This window comes from Tamandua tetradactyla, chromosome 5, assembly GCF_023851605.1.
Source record: "Tamandua tetradactyla isolate mTamTet1 chromosome 5, mTamTet1.pri, whole genome shotgun sequence".
Lineage (NCBI taxonomy): Eukaryota > Metazoa > Chordata > Mammalia > Pilosa > Myrmecophagidae > Tamandua > Tamandua tetradactyla.
The window spans coordinates 127,109,926-127,127,667 of NC_135331.1; the positions used below are offsets into that span (position 1 = coordinate 127,109,926).

The 17,742-nt window shown below is 35.6% G+C and overlaps 1 pseudogene; it reads left to right on the forward strand.

Moving 5' to 3' along the window:
* The first annotated feature begins 795 nt into the window (after window positions 1–795).
* Window positions 796–10,465, forward strand: LOC143683315 (thiamine transporter 2 pseudogene; annotated as a pseudogene).
* The last annotated feature ends 7,277 nt before the right edge of the window (window positions 10,466–17,742 follow it).

Consider the following 17,742-nt stretch of genomic DNA (forward strand, 5'->3'; position numbering starts at 1 on the left):
AAAAGTGTTAGCCCTGTTATTTACTGCCTGAGATATCCACTTCCTAAGTTTTTATCCAACTAGTGATATGTCAGAAATTTCCTTGAGTACCAGGAGCTAACAAAAACAAAAATGGAATACAAAATCACCTTTCATAGTCTTAAAATTGATTCTGCATTTTCTGGTTCTCTCCTTAGAGTCAAGACTATCAGATTGAGGCAAATGTGAAGTGCCAGGAACTCTCCATCTTTTCTGAGCCTGCCTCTTGTACTGAACTTGAGCTTGCTCTTGGTCTTAAGTAGACCCCTTGCTTCTTAAAAAAAAGACTTTTTCTCCTTCCTGGGTGTTCTACTATATGACTGAAAACAGTTAATTCTTTGCCCAAGTCTGCTTTTACTTAATTGTTTCTTACACTGCTTTCCCTGTCTGAAAGCTGCTTCTGTCTGCAGGACAAGTTCTGGGAGGGTGACCCAGAAATGAGTTTCCTAGTTCAGTGTTTTAGGCGGCCACCCAATATATTGAAACTAGCACACAGTACCCTAATATGTGCATAGAGTTACTCTGCTCCATCTGGAGCAGGGACAGAGGAAGGTATGGGGGAGGGAGGTCAGCAATGACACCATGAGTTTCCTTTACCTTTTTTTTTTTTTTGGCAAGGGAAGGCTCTGGGTTTGAGTCTCTGGCATGACAGGTGAGAATTTTGCCACTGAGCCACCATTGCACATACTCGCTTACCTTCTTAAAAGCTATGTGTTCTTGATTGGGCACTCACCCAGTTACTGCAACCCTCTAATTGTTTTTGGTGTTTTGAGAAAGATGGCTATGCCAGTTTCTGAAGGTTGGTCAATGATTCTGTGGGGAAATTGCACCTTGGAGCATCTTATGCTGCCATCTTGATTGACTGGAAGTCTTGGTTTGGCTTTAAGTGCATTTTTCATAATAAGCACATAGCTGAATTTTATGTTATTGTTACCCAATCTGATCATCTCTTTTTTTCTGTCCACATTTATTATCGTATCTTATGCATTTGGTTTTATTTATATCAGCTCCTTCTTTGTTTTCCATTTTTTAAAAATCTTCTTTTTCTTTTTTTCTGCTTTCCTGCCATCTGCTGTATTGATTAAAGTTTCTATAATTTTCTTTTTCTTCCTTTCTTTCTCCTCTACTTCCTCCTCCTTCATCCTTCTTTTGATTCATGTGATAGTTTGGAAGATATCAAGATTATTTCTATTTCTATAGTGATTACCCTGAAGTTTTATCACTTTTCTCTTTTATGTATAGAAATAGGTATAAATGTGCACATTTATATTTAAGCACACACCTTAATGAAGTTTTACAAAGTAAATACACCTGTGTAATTCTACCCCACATCAAGAAATAGAACTTTGCTAGCACCTCAAATCTGTCTTAATGCCCCATCTTAGACTGTATTTTTCTCTTCTTAAAGTAGCCATCAATTAATTTTACCTGCTTTGAACATACAATCAGGATACTAAAATAGTAATACTTTGTGCCTAGCTCCTATTGCTAAATATTATACTTGTCAGACTCATCCAAATTATTGTACATGCTGGTGGTTAATTCACTTTTATTTCTGTGGAGTATCCCATTGTATGACTATACCACAGTTTACCCTTTTTACTCTTGTTGGACACTTAGATTATTTCCAGTTTTGAAAATTATGAATAATTATGCTTTGAACATTCTTGTGTCTAAATTTTGTTCATATTTCTATTGTGTATAGACCTAGGTGTTAAATACTGGAATTTCTGGGTCAATAGCGTATGTATATGTTTTGCTTTGGTGTTTATTAACAGAGTTTTGACAAAGTTATTGACAAAGTATCCAAAGTTGTTGTACCAAATTTAATTCTCATATATGGTGCATGAGAGCTCCAGTCGTTCCACATTCTCACCAATAAGTGGTACTATAATTTTTTCAGATTTTAACAATTCTGATGGGTGTTTGGTTTATTGACACAACATTTAATTCCCTGATGAAAAATTATAATGATCATACTTTCATATATTTATTGTTCACTTAACTCTTCTCTTTCTTGAGGTACCTGTTCAAGTTTTGGTCCATTTTTAAATATATCACGTTTTGGTCCAATATTAAATATATTAGAAACATTTCATGTATTTTGCATAAAAATATTTTTTCATATTGAAAGTATCATATCCAGTTTGTGACCTCCTCTTTGACTCTTTTTTTGGTATCTCTTGTTAAACAGAAGCTCTTAATTTAATTATGTCTAATTTATCAATATTTTCCCTGAAAAAGTTCTTTATCCATCCTAAGTTCTTGAAGAAATTATCCTCTGTTTTCTTGCTGTTTTATTTTTTATATTTCATGTAGATATATAAGCCATGTGGAATTGATTTTTGTGTATTGCATGAGGTAGAATGTTGAGATTCATTTTTTTCCAGATGGGTAACCCAGCACCATATATTGAAAAGATACTTCTTTCCTCATCTACATATGTTTGTCATAAATTAAATGGTCAAGTGTTTCTTTTTGGTTCTGTTCATTTATATGGATATAAATATTTAGTCAGTTTGTTAATTTCTGCAAAAATACTTTAGCTTTTTCAATACACAAAGCTATAAATAATAAATTAATTATAATTAAAATGTATTTTTCCTAAAAACATCTGAAGTTTTTTAGTGTTTTTATCCTCTTAAATCTAAAAAACTAAATATGCTTTAATTATAGATTATTTATATTCCACCATTCTGTTTTTGTTGCTTGTTCATTCTAGATTGACAGATATTTTCCCTTATTATGATGAATACATTTCCAAGTAATGTTTTATTACATTTATTATTATTGGTGAAAAATCTGATTGGTTTAATTGCCATTTATTGTCAATAATCTGTCTTTTTCCTCTGGTAGCCTTAAGAGCATCTCTTTTTTATGTTTTCCAGTTTTACTATGATGAGCCTAAATGTGAATATATTTTTATAGATCCTGCCTGTTTTGTGTGGTTTGCTTTCAATTTGAAGACATATGCCTCTTCACTTTTGGAAAATTCATGGTTCTTTTCTCTTTAAATATTACTTCTTTGTGATTTTCTCTATACTTTCCTTATGAAAACCAAATTAGTTTCTCAGTCTATTCTATATGTTCCTTAACACTGGGATAATATAGTGTAATGTATGAACAAAGAAACATCTGGGAGTTAAAAGGACCATCGCTTTCATAATGACATCAGGGCAACAGGTGTAAGGTTGAATTATCCCAGGCATACCGGATGTCTGGTCATGCTACTTAACTCTCTTTCATATTTTATCATCTATACTGTGATCCTGATGAACCCTTCAGTAATATTTTACAATTTTTAAATTTTTCTCTTTTACTGTCTCTGTGCCAAGACTTACCTCAATTTTTAAATTTTTTATCTCAGTAAATAGATTTTTAATTTCCAGGCAGGCTAGTTTTTTCTGCTTTATAATTTACTTAACTTGTTACATTTCTGTTTTTTAATATTTAAAGAAATTCATATAATCCTTTCAATTTCTCTTTAAATATTCAAAGCATATTTATTATAAATTTTTGGGTAGGGCAGTTTCATTAAATTTGACCTAGAATGGAATTATGTTCTAATTTGTTGATTTTTGGCTAAATTCTCCATATGTTTTAGAATTTTGTTCAGGAGCTTCATTTCAAATGAGATTTTCCCATTGTCTTTTTTCATATCTCCTTGTCTAGCCCTTGCAGCTTTCTTCTTCCAATTATCTGAGCTCCATCTCCAATCCAGGTATTATGATGTCATTGCAGAGCAACTGCTCATCATCCTAGAATGGATATTACATCCAGGACCCAGGCCAGAGGCATTTAGTGCAGTTTCTCAGGTGCAAGTTATATTCGGGTCCTCTTGCTTCAGAGTAAGCAACAAAGCCATAGCCTCAGGCTGTGATTCGCTGCTGTGTTTCAGCCTCCATTCATTAGGAAGGAGCCAGCCCTACCCTGTCTTGAAACCCTGGCTCTAGTTGGCTGCTTGTTATGGAGCACCTTCAGGTGTTTCCCTGGCTCCCCAGCTGCCTACTTCAGGACTGTAGACCAGCAAGGCTGTGACCTGATCTCTGCTCAACTCTTTGCATATCTTTTCTTTTTCTGGTGCAGAGGGGTGTTTAATAGATTTTGAGCCCAGGGTGTGTTATGAGTTTTTCTTTTAATTTTTAATATACTTTTGTTATGAGTTGGATCAGAGGAGGGATATTTAATGCACAAACTGCTCCATTTGACCAAAGTTCATATTTTAAAATGAAGAATAAATTGTATTATTCTTAAATTAAAGCAGGTGATTGTAAAAATATCTAGATTTACTAAATTTGGGGGACATATAGATACAGATGTTCCTTGTATAAGTCTCTGAAACATTTTTATTAATGCACAGTAGTGGTAGTACTAATGAGAATAACAGAGCCTTTTGCCAATAAGATCATTAAAAATATTTTTTGTTAAAGTGCAATTATTTCTATTTCCTAAATTACATCATACATCTTTTCTACCTGCTTAAACACTTTTTGGTGCTATACAACATTTTAACTATTTTGGAATTGGACACATTTTACCTGGCTAAGTAAAGACAAAGTTGGAATTTTCCATGTAAAAGTAATTGTCATGTAATCTGCAAAAGAGACACACACAAAAAAGGGGGTAACTTTGCTCCAGTGCTTTGAACAATGCCTGGCCCTTAGGAATATTTGTGAAATAAATAATGGAAAAATCTCTGGAATAGGGTAGGGAGCATATTGCAGATGGGACAAGGATGAAGAAAGCATGAGGACTCATAGAAATGGAATATGGGTTAGGTAGAATGAGAAGTGATGTGAAAGATGGGGTTAGTGTAATAGTTAGGGTATTTCTTGTTCTCTAACTTGGCCATTAAAAGCAGTGTTTTCAGTTGCCAAAAGATGGAATAATCCAAGTATCCATTTATCCATTAGTAGGTAAGTAGATAAACAAAATGCGGTATATATTATATATATATATATAATGGAATATAATGGAATATTATATAGCAGTAAGAAGGGATGAGGTCCTGAGCATACAACAACATGGATAAATCTTGAGGACATTATGCTGAGTGAAATAAGCCAGGTACAAAAGGACAGATATATGATTGCACTAATAAGAACTAACTAGAATATGCAAACTCAGAGTCTTAAAATGTAGAATATAGGGCACCTAGAGATAGACAGAAGCTAGTGAAGGGGGAGAGGTTACCTAATATGAGCAGAATTTTTAATGAGATTGAATATATATGTTTAGAAATGGATAGAGGTGAGGGTGATTCATAATTGAGATTATAAGTAATAGTGCTGTATTGTAGGTGCATTTGGTTGAAAGGCTTTGTTGAGTCATGTTGTCATCGATTAACACTACAAATATATGTTCTTGCATGAACTAGTGAAAATGTACAACACTTTTACAAAGAGTTAATAATGGAGTGATATATGGGAGAAAATTACCTATTGAAAGCTGTGGACTATAGTTAACTGTAATACCTTAATATTCTTTCATCAACAGTAACAGATGTTTCACACCAATACTAGGGGTCTATAATGGGGGGATGGGATAAGAGATATGTAGTATTTTGGGTTTTCTTTTTGTGTGTGTCTAGCTGATACTCTGAAATAAATTGTATGTGAATATATCTCAATAAAATCTGCAGATTCATAAAAAGTAGTTTTTTTTATTCTGGCATTTTTATGTGTTTGTGATTTTTCTGAGCCTTTTCAAAATCATTGTGTCAACTCAGCCACATCCAAATATTCTGCTTCCTGTTTTGAGACAATTTCTGAGCTCTACTCACCACTCAGAGTTGAGAACGGACAGGCCAAGCGAGTGAGGTAATATGTAGAAGTCTTACACAAAATGAAGTGGACATACTTGGAGGAAAGAAGTGTATAAGTCACACATACCCCCCCCCTCCCCCACTGACCCCTGGTGTAGTCCTTGGATTATGAATCCTAAAGAGATGGTTAATTTAAGGCTGTTTTTGAATAAATGGTTAGGGTTTCCATCAGCATAGCTTTACCAATCCTTATCCCATCCAACCCCATAGAAGGAAAACTGGAGAATAAATTTGGGTCTCAAGGAATAAGCCTAACATATTGATGACGGCTAAGTCACTGCAGCCTCAATCTATATATTCTGCTTCCATTCTAGCCCCTAAATGTCAGAGCAGGGGGCTTTCATTTTAAAAACTGTTTTGTTTGAAACAAAGGCCTCTCTTTGGATTATTTATTGCTAAGATCTACTCCCAAGAGAGGGTATTCAATAACTATTGACTCAACTGCTTTATCCTGTTAAAGGAAACAAAATTTAACAATGTGGTTATGAAAATATTTTTATGAGCAGGTTTTACTCATCAATACAAAGTTTTCTCTGAGCAATTATATGGTCTAGACCACAACCTACTCTGTAGCAGAACATGAAATATTCCTTAATTCCTTTTCATAGATTGACACTTGCTATCAGTTTATCATTAGCTGAAGATTGATGATAGTAAACAGAATTTTGAGAAATTACCTGAATAGGAGATTCATGTGACTACTATCTCATAGGCTGGTTTCTAGGAGCTGGAACTCTTAGATAACACTGCAAAAAAATAGGGCCAAGTGTTAACCAATTTGAATTAAAGACTCTGTAGAAGAAAGACAGGGAGAGGAGGAATTAAGGGGTTTCCATCACAAATCCTAATTTCTGTCAACTTTGTTGCTTTAGCATTAAAAATGGTCATAGTTGCATCTTTAACTTGCATGTCATCAAAAGGATAAGCTAGGAAATGGTTCATCCTTCCTGTGATTCATAAATTTCTTGAAAAGTAAGAAGAGAACTCATATTTACTTAGCCTCTTGTGCATGGGATTTTTCTTATTTATCTAATTTTATTCTCAAATCAGTATTTTGAGATACATTTTTTTTCCTTTTACATTTAAAGAAACTGTATATCAGAGGTAAATAACTTGGCCAAGATCATCAGCTTTAAAGGTTAGTACTAGTGGTGGCTTGGATTTAGGTATACCAGAAAAACATGCTTTTAATTCTAATCCATTCCTGTGGGGATGAACCTATTGCAAACAGGACCTTTTGATGAGGTTACTTCAATTAAGGTGTGGCTCAACTGAATGAGGATGAGTCTTAATCCTATTACTGGAGGCCTTTTCAAGAAGGCCATAGAGAGAGAAGCCACAGGGAGTAACCAGAAGCTGGAAGTTAATAGAGCCTAGAAGAGAACAGAGACAATACTATGATATTCATTGCCATGTGATGGAAAAACCCTGGAACCCCAAAGATTGCCAGGCAGTGGGAAGATCAGGACCTGGGAGGAAGCAAGTCTTCTAGCCTCCGAAACCAAGAGCCAATAAATTTCTTTTGTTAAGCCAACCCATTGTATGGTATTTGTTTTGGCAGCCAGGATACTAAAACAGAACTGAAACTCAGGAAGGCCTTAGAGCATCATGGATAATAGGGTGGGTTTTAGGTTGCCAAGGTTCAACTCCCAGTTTGGTCATTTAACTTCTGTGAAGGTTGCTAAACCTTCCTGTGCCCAAATTAACTGAGCTATAAATTGAAAATAACCATACCTCTTCATAAGATTGGTGTATGTGTTATATAAGTAAGGCATTGACAACATAGTTTGCTATTTTAAATTATTATTTATGTAAATATAAATTGGTGCCCCCTCTTTGGGAGACAATTTGGCAATGGCTATCAAAATTAAAATGTGCACTCCTTTGACCAAGTGATTCTTATGTAAGATTTTTAGGATTTTATCCTCCAGATACACTCAAAAATGTGCTCCAAAATATTTATACAGGATATTAATTTCAGCACTGTATAATATCAGTGACTAGGAATAAAGTGGAAGAATCAATGGGTAACAGGTTAAATAAGTTATGACTCATAAAATGCAATTCATGATCTCCAAGATATATTGCTAAATAGAAGGTGGCATAGGATATTATGTATAGAATACTGCTATATGGATTTAAAAATATATGTGTGTGCATGCATATCTAATACAAATACCAATGCCATGAATAAATTATACTGAATTATACACTTGAATCACACATTTGATTATTTGGTTATATATTGTTACCATTGGTAGCCTTTGGGGAAGGAAAGTAGAGCTTTTGGGACTGGTTGGAAGAAGAATTACTTTTCTTTGTATGTTTGTTTTCACTTAGATTTTTATGTGAACAGAATTTTTTCAATGAAAAGGAACTAGTTTTAAAATACTATAATATTGAGAATTGGATCTAAGATGAATCATTAACTACTTTAGCAGGAAAATGGAGATAATTCCTTAATCCTAGGGGAAGGATCCTTTTAATACAGTCTGTCGGTTTGTGGGAATGGGACTGTCCCATCCAGGATGGCTTGTGGTTGATTCTGAGATCCAGAGGAACACTCTGAGTGGAATGAAGACTTGAACTCATAACATTTTTGTGAGTGGCACAATTAGGATTAAAATAAGCACCTGGAACACATTTCCATATTCATATCTTATGACTATCCTCTTTAAATCTTACTTTTCTTCAGTCATATTTCTAACTTTCACTTGAGCTAAAATATTGCTGAAATTATTAATATTTATAATAATATATTAACTTCATCACCAACTTGCTGGCCTCTAAAATTAATTAATTTTTATTAATTAACTATTCATAATGCACTCCAGGTCATTTGCCTAGAGTATATAGTCTCAAACACCCTGTTTACATGATGTGGTTAAAAGTCTGGCAGGGAATGGCATTTGGAACTTGGTACAGAAAGAGATAGAAATGACAGAACTCAGAAAAGCAGAGAAATCAAAATTAAATGACTCCATTTCCTCAGAGTATGGGCTTCTGTACTATCTAATCTTGACCTAATTATAACTAGTTTAACCAGATGTGGATTGTAGCTGAACTTCACCAAGCTGCTCCTGGGTTTTTCCCAAAGTAATTCTCTGCTTATTTGGATTCTTTTCAATGATGAAATTGTCAGAACCATTTGTGCCTTGTTTATCAGGACCAGATAAAGATATGAGGCTCAGTGAGATCACAATAGATATCTTTGCTCTTTAGACATACTCTTATCTGGCACTGCTGCTCCCCATGTTCATTCTCATCGATTACACCTGCTACAAGCCAGTTATCCTCTTACGGGCATCAGCTTCAAAGTGACCTGAGAGCTACTCATATTTGGACAAGGATTAAAAGTCATGCAGGTGCTGAACCTATGCATTGGCCTCTGCCATCGTAGTGGCCTACTATGCCTACATATACAGCACGGTCAGCCCAGAACATTATCAGAGAGTGAGTACCTACTGTAGGAGCATGACACTGGTGGCCTACACAGTAGCTTCAGTGCTGGCCCAGCTCCAGGTATCCCTGGTCAACCTGTCATACTTTCACCTCAATGTCATATACTTGGCTTCTGACTTGGTGGCCTTCCTTTTCTCCCTTTTTCTACTGATGCCCAAGAAAGCCATGTTCTTTCATGAAAAACCCAGCAAAGAAGCTCCTCAAAAGCCATTTTTTGAGGAAAAAGGAAAAGATGCTGTGTTAGAAGAGCCCCATAAGGATCACCAATCAGTATACCAAGCATCTTTCAATGTTTCAGGGCCTATGGATGACAGCCCAAAGCCAAAATATGTGGCTTTGAAAGTTTTTATACAGTGGTTCCAAGATTTGAGGGAGTGCTAACTCTTCAAAGCATCTTTTTCACTGGTTCCTCTGGTAAGCTTTATCTATGGCAGGGTTTTCTGTGTGTGTATGTGTGCATTGTCCGGGAATCGAACCTGGGTCTCCCCTATGAAAGGCAAGCATTCTAACCATCCATGGCATGTTTTAATCAGGTTTTCAACTATGTCCAAATCCTGGGATGGATTTGGCATTTTTATCCATCCCAGTGGGATGACAAGGCATTATCCCAATGTAATACAATATAAAGCTGAGCAGTGGAAGCCCTTTCCACCTTTGAAGGGACCCTGGCAGCCTTCACGGTAGGCTATTTGAAAGTCAGCTGGGATCTTTTGGGAGAGGTGTCAGTGGGGATCTTCTGAGCAGAGGATGTAGGGGGTCTCTATCATGCATTATACAACTAATATTTGGGTATGCTATGCTGGTCTTTTGATATTCAAGTCAAGTTACATGTTTCTTATAATCATAACAGCATTTCAGATTGCTGTGAATCTCAGCACGGAATGCTACACTCTGGAGTTCAGAATCAACACCTTTCTGGCCTTGGTGATACAGATCATCTTAGCCATGACCATGACCGTGGTTGAAGACCAGGGTCTAGAGCTCCCAGTCAGTATTCAGTTTTTGATTTATGGAAGTTATTTCTTAGTCATTGCTGGAATTTTCCTAATGAGAAGCATTTACACAATCTGTTCAGCCAAATGCAAAAAGAAAGAATGTAGGTCTCTGACTGGTCATAATCCAAATGAATCAGTTGACCCAATGCCTGATAGGAGAAAGTAACATGGTTTTAGTCTGGCCTCACCTAACATGGTCTCAAAGGATGGATGGCTGATTGCAGATATATGGTGCAATGCATATATACTTGGGTATTTTAAAGTTTTGTCCTAGATTAAGACATTGTGAAAATGGGAAACAGGTGCTTAATATGTGCAGAATTTTTAGCTAGGTTGAATTTAAATGTTTGGAATTGGACAGAGATGATAGTAACACATGATGATGGTGAATGTAATTAACAGCACTGAATTATGAGTGTGATTGTGGTTGAAAAGGGAGGTTTCAAGTCCAGACATCACTAGAAGGAAAGTTAGAGGATAAAACATGGGGCTGTCTAACACAGTGAACATTGTGGTGGATGATGACAGTGATCTAAATGTAGAAATATAAAAATGATCCTTCATGAATTAGAACAATGTACATCACTACTACAAGGAGTTAGTAATAAGAGTGGTATATGGGGGAAAATGCACCTATTGAAACTATGGACTATAGTTAACAATAATATTTTAACATTCTTCCATCAACAATAACAAATGTAACACATTCATGTTAAGGGTCCATTGGGTCCGGGGATGTTCCTGGGATATATTCTGTTTTTTGTAAAATTGTTTTGTTGTTTTTTTGAGTAATGAAAATGTTCTAAAATTGTGGTGATGAATGCCCAATTATGTGATGACACTGTGAACCATTTATCATACACTTTGAATGGATTATATAATGTGTGAATGCATGTCAATAGAACTATTAAAAACATAAAAAATAAAAAGATACTGTGGCAGACTGAACCATCATAAACCTCATCAAAACCACATCTGAACTTCAGCTTTGGCCTTGTGAATTTATTTTGTCACAAAGTTTAGTTGACCAAATTGAAAAAAGCTAAATATTGTTTTCAACATTTTCAGGTCCACTCCAAAATAATATGGAAGTCAGAAAAGTGGGATCATTCAAGAGCAGAAACATGAAATGTATATAGAGTAAAATGTATATATAATGAAATACCTATGCAGCAGCTTCTGTGTCCTACCTCGTAAAACTGCAATCTGCTTTGATTTGGATAGTATAATCAGTGATTAAACCATGGTTACTACACTAATATTGTATATTTCCAATTTTTTGTGAAAACTTTGTGGCTGGCACTCCCTTTAACCAGGGTATGGATAGATGAGTAAAAAAATAAGGACAAAAAAAGAAATGAATAATTTGAGGGGGGTTGAGGGTTAAAAAAAAGTTGGGTAGATTGCAATACTAGTGGTCAATAAGAGGGAAGGGTATGGATGTATGGAGTTTTTCTTTGTTCTTTTTATTTCTTTTTCTGGAGAAATGCAGATGTTCTAAAAATGATCATGGTGATGAAGACACATCTATGTGATGATATTATGAGCCACTGCTTGTATACTTTGGATGGACTGTATGGTGCGTGAAGATATCTCAATAAAAATACATTTTTAAAAAGTTTGGCAGAGAGGTAGTTTAGGGTAGATCATCTAGGAATATCCATAAATTCACTCTTCTACATATTCCAAAGTCTCTGCATAATGTCATCTCCTTAGAAAGGTCATCCCTGTATCTAAGCAAGGGCACCCCTCACCATCCTTAATTCTTGACAGCAGTGTTAATTTTCTTCTAATACCTATCATGATTTGTAATTATATATATATATTTTTTTTTCTTTATTTTCTGATTTCTCTACTAATATCTCCTCTATGAGGAGAGGAACTATGGCTATTTTGTTCATAAATATGTTCTGGTACCCAGCACAAGCGTTCATTACATACGAATCAATGTCATCGGACCAAGTCAGAACACAAGAAGGCTACACATTTGAATAATAACATCTTTGACATTGGTTTCATATACAGAATCAATGCTCGATTGTTAGCCATGGGGTTTTATCTTAGATTTCTTCCAGAACTAGTCAAGCAAATTTATCTATTCCCTGTGATATCAAGATTGAGATAATTATCCATTATATTTTATTCTCTCTATTGTCATACAGGAGATACATCTCTGACAAGGAAAATTTTATCCACCAAAGAGTTGGTAGGTGTTCTAGTTTCTGGTAATGATATTTAATATGCATTTTATAATTTATGAAGTTTCCCTCTTCATCCTGGCTTGGACATAGCTCCAGGTGCTATGCTCAAACATAGACATTCTGCTGACACTTATGGTTGGTAGATACTTTCCCTGACTTGCCACTTTTGCTTCTATTTTATTCATCTTATGGTAAATATCTTTCCCCTTCTTTTTGAGTAGCTATAGCAAATACTTAAAACTTTTTTAATAGACTCAGTTTTCAGAGCATTTTATGTTTATGGAAAAATTATGCAGAAAGCAAGAGTCCCCCTTTATCTCCCAAACCTGTGCACACATTCTCCTATTATTAATATGCTTCATTGGTGTGGTATATTTGTCATATACTTTTGAGAAGAGATAAGAGGTAGATATGTTAAATTGAAGAAAACAAATCCTGTTTTTTTTTTTAGTTTGTTGTCATTATTTTTCCATTTCACTAGGTCCCTACTGCTAAAATTTGAGTTCTTGACATATTTTGGATTTTGGCTCAACACTATCACCATCTGTCTCTCTCTCTGCCCTTAATGTTTTCCCTCCTCCCTCCTGTTTCCTCCCACCAAAATGCTGTCACCAAGGACATCTTTCTTTCCCACTACGTTACCGTTGCTGCCATCTCCTGTATCTCTAGCCTAGGTCTCACATTGCCCCCAAAACAATTGCCTCTTCTCCATGTGGCTGGCTTTCCTCTCCCTTGTTTGTTCTACTCTTGGCTTCATTCTCTCTCCTTTATTTTATAACACCTTTAATGCTTCCTGTAATACAAATTATTACCAACATAAAATCTCATGCCATTTTTTCTCCTTTAATAATCCTTGAAATTCATTTAATTACAATAATCTTTTTAAGCCTCAGCAATAATACCCACCCAACACTATTTCAGATTTTCTGAATTTATATTAGAGGATTATAGTGACTGTGTTTTATTTTATTAATTGTGTTGGTAAATAGTTCTATGTAACAGAAAATAAAACATTAGAAGTAATTTCTTAGCATCCTTTGTCCTAACTAAAAATATGATTTAATAATATATGTATATGTGTGTATATTTTCCCCAGAGTCCTTTCAGGATGATGCCATGTAATAAATTTAGCAGAAGGCAAAAACAAGATGGTGAGAAGCAATTAGAAAAATGGAAAATCACAACACTAATTTGGCAACTGATTAACTACTTTTCTGTTGAGTGGAGGTTAAGTGAAGAATCAAGTCTGAGAAGAACTAAGTCTGAAGCTTTGGCAGTAAGTTTCCTCAAATGTGCAGGTATTAAAGTGAATTATAATTGCTCATAGAGTTCCAAATTTATTACTAAGTATAGAACATAGCAGGCACTAAATTGAATTGAAGAATGAAACTAAAGGAGCTATCATAGGAAAATAAAGTAGAGCCTTGTAAAACTAAAGGCCCTGTTTTTCATATAAATTGTTTAGCAGAAGCTGTTGACTAAGAACGTGAAAGAAAATTATGAAGTCTCTGCTTTAAAAATGGTTGTATTCACTGACATGTTTCCGCTTGGTTATAAATCTGCTTGGAATCCTTTTACATAAAGAGATGTCACTATAAATTAACTTTTACATTTTATCTTAAGTAGTATCATCATAAAATATTTAATCAAGAAATTCAAACTGTCAAAGTAGGTGGATAATTTGGGACCTGGTGTTTTAAAAATTCAATGCTTTCATGTTGGGATTTTTCCTTGTACATAAATTTTGATCTGTGAATTTGCCAGAACTTGTCATCATAACAGTTAATAGATAGTTTGTTCACAAATTATAACTATCACAAATGTTTGGCAATCACAGATAGTAATTAAATACTTTGGCTAGAAACTAACAAGAGCAGGCTAAGTTTAAAGAAAATTACATACCAGAATGCTTTATCCTTTCTGGTTTTTCCACAAAAAAGAAAATATTCTTACCAGACGACCTAATTTTCTTCTGGGTTTTTTAGGTTATCTATTTTTCTATGTATCTCTTAATTATATTATGAAACATTAGTAATTAAAATAGTAATGCAATATAGACTTCACATACAGAATTGAATTTGATCCCTCTGCACCTTTAATAGGCTGAGAGAGCAGGAAACACATAAATAGACTGAAATCCAGAGAGGTCACTGGGTTTCACTTTTGTCCTGGCCTCTCGCACTTTCCAGGCAGTAAGAGCTCATTTTTTGGGCTACTTTTTCCCAGATTATCAAGTGGCAGGTCCTTATTCTAATTTTCACTGTTTCATTCACCCACAGACTGCATCAGTTAACTGCTGCCTGCTTCAGGCTTTTCTTGCCCTGATGTCTGGTTTAGCTGTGCGTTTATGACTTTGACCTTTGACATTGCTCATTGCTTTCTTCCTCCACACAACCGCAGAGGACAGAAAGACTGCTTCTACCATCTGCTCTATCCCCAATCCCATTTGAGGGGGCCAGCTCTGCCCAGCCCACCACCATGAGAAGGAGATCAGACATCTAGCTGGGGAGCAATGAAGTCTAGATAATAACTCAAGTGAAAGCACTTCTGCAAAATGCCATTCAGATTGCTGAAGATGATATCCATTACAAATTCTTAACTATTATCGGCCATTACCAGGCTGGCTATATTTGTTTAAAAAATCATTAGGAAGGCAAATCTGTGAATTCCTCTTACTTTTTAAAACTGAAGCTATGAATTCTCCAGGGATAGACTTCAAACAACATCTGTTGACGTAATTAGAGAAGAAATGCTTCAAGGATGAATTCTTCTCCTTAACTTGGTTGTCTTTTCAACAGATGATACATCTGAAACAACAGGTAGGGAGCAGGTGTGTGATGGTCTGAATTTTAGCTTGCATTTGGCAAAACTCTGACTGCAGAGTGAAACCATTAGAGATGTTGTCAGAGAGACTGATGATGCTATGCATTTTGAAATTGTCCTTGACAAATTATACAAAATGCACAATTCTTCTCCAAAGACATATCATGAATTACAGCAAAATGTAACATATAATACTTCCTTTTTTTCAGGAGCAAGTTTTATTAGTTCAGTGAGGCACATCTAGATTGAGTTAAGACAGGGTTCTGAAATAATTCTAGTAAAATGTACCATTGTGAACGCTTCAGAGTCAGATGTAAAAATAAGCATGAATGAGCTGAGAGTGGGCTATTTAAATAACACCATGAGCCTCTCCCATTGTATAATTCTCCCTCCATTTGGAGTGGGGACATGGTGTGTGACAGGGGGTAGGCCTTACAGAAACAGGTCCCAAGTGCTGTGAGATGACTGGTTAATAGCCCTGAATCCAGGATGTCAGCCTAAGATATTGACTTGAGCTTCTAAAACTACAGTACACTTACTTGCTCTGTGTACATGAAGAAACTAGAGGAACATCCTCCTAGATGGATTAGGACAAATTCTTCAAACCCTCCCTCTGATGATTGATAATTTAAAATACTATTTTTTTATATTAAAACAGAAGTACTATGGAGTACCCATAGTTTCAAATACCCATAGTTTTTTATTTTTAAATAAAGAATAAGATTCAAAGAAATTCTTTGCCTGTATTGACAGGCCACTTCTCCAACTACTGATGTGCCTCTGTGTGTGTTTGACATAAGAATACTTACATGTACATGAGGGACCAGAGAGCAGGTACCTAAGCATGAACTGAGAATGGATAGGCAGAAACTTAACGTCAGGAAGCCTGGGACAACTCCAGAAATGGAGGCTGAAATCCATTCAAACCTCAGTAAGTATGCAGGGTCCTTTCTGCTCACTCTCCCTGCCCTCCTTCATTCCATAGGACTAGAGCAGAGAATCACTGAGCTGAAGGGTTGACAAGAATTTGGGGAGCCATCAAGCCCGATCTTCATGTTGCATAAAAATTCCATGAGTGTCTTAAGAAGTGGTTTTCACATAAGTACAAGGAATCTTGAATAGGGCATGAGACTTTGTTTATTTGTCCAGGTTTGTTTGTTTGTCCAGGTTGCCATGATAAATCCCAGAGTGATTTGGACAGCGAATAAAAAAGTATTTGCAAAGTCCCCTTAGGGGAAATGGGAGAAAGCAGGAAAAACTCAACTTTCCTATTTGGAGAATTTCTGATACTCATGCAAGCAGTGGGGACAATGAAATCAATAGGCTGAGCCCTCAATCTTGGGGTTTACACCTGTTAAACTTATTCCTGCAGAGGAAAGTCTAAGCTTACTTAAAATTAGGCCTAAGAGTCACCCCCAGAGCATCTCCTTTGGTGCTCAGATGTGGCCTCTCTCTCTAAGCCAATATGGCAAGTGAACCCTTCCCCCAACCCCATGTGGGACATTACTCCAGGGGTGTACATCTCCCTGGCATGTGGGACAGAAATCCCAGATGAGCTGGGACCCAGCATCAAAGGATTGAGAAAACCTTCTAGACCAAAAGGGAGAAGAGAGAAATGAGAAAAAATAACATGTCAGTGGCTGAGAGATTTCAGAGTTGAGGGGTTATTCTTATATATTATATAGATATCTCTTTTAAGTTTATGGTGTATTGGAGTGGCTAAAGGGAAGTACCTGAAACTGTAGAGCTGTGTTCCAGTAGCCTTATTTTTTGAAGATGATTATAATATAATGATATAGCTTTTACAATGTAACTGTGTGGTTGTGAAAACCTTGTGTCTGATGGTCCCTTTATCTAGGGTATGGACAGATGAATAAAAAACATGGATAAAAAACAAATAATAGGGGGAACAAAGGTTAAAGTAAATTGGGTAGATGGAAATATTAGTGGTCAATGAGAGGGAGAGGTTAGGAATATGGTATGTAGAGTTTTTTCTCTTTTCTTCTTATTTCTTTTTCTGGAGTGATACAAATGTTCTAAAAAATGATCACGGTGATGAATACACAACTATGTGATGATATTGTGAGCCATTGATTATACACCATGTATGGAATGTTTTTATGCTAAAAAATGTTTGTGTTTGTGTGTTGTTTTAACAAACAAGCAAATAAACAAGCAAAAAAAGAAGTGGTTTTCAAGTGTCTTCTACCTTCTAAGAATGAGTGTTTTTAGAACATGCTTTTCTACCTCTCAAGAATATGAGTTATTTAGAACATGCAGGCTTGGTATATGACTACTGGTTTCTAATGAGAGATAGTGAGAAGGAAAATGGGCCTTTTTAACCTATTTATCTCAACTCCTCATACAGTGCTTTTTCTATGATCCTCGTTTTAGTTTCCTTGGCTGCTCAAGCAAATAC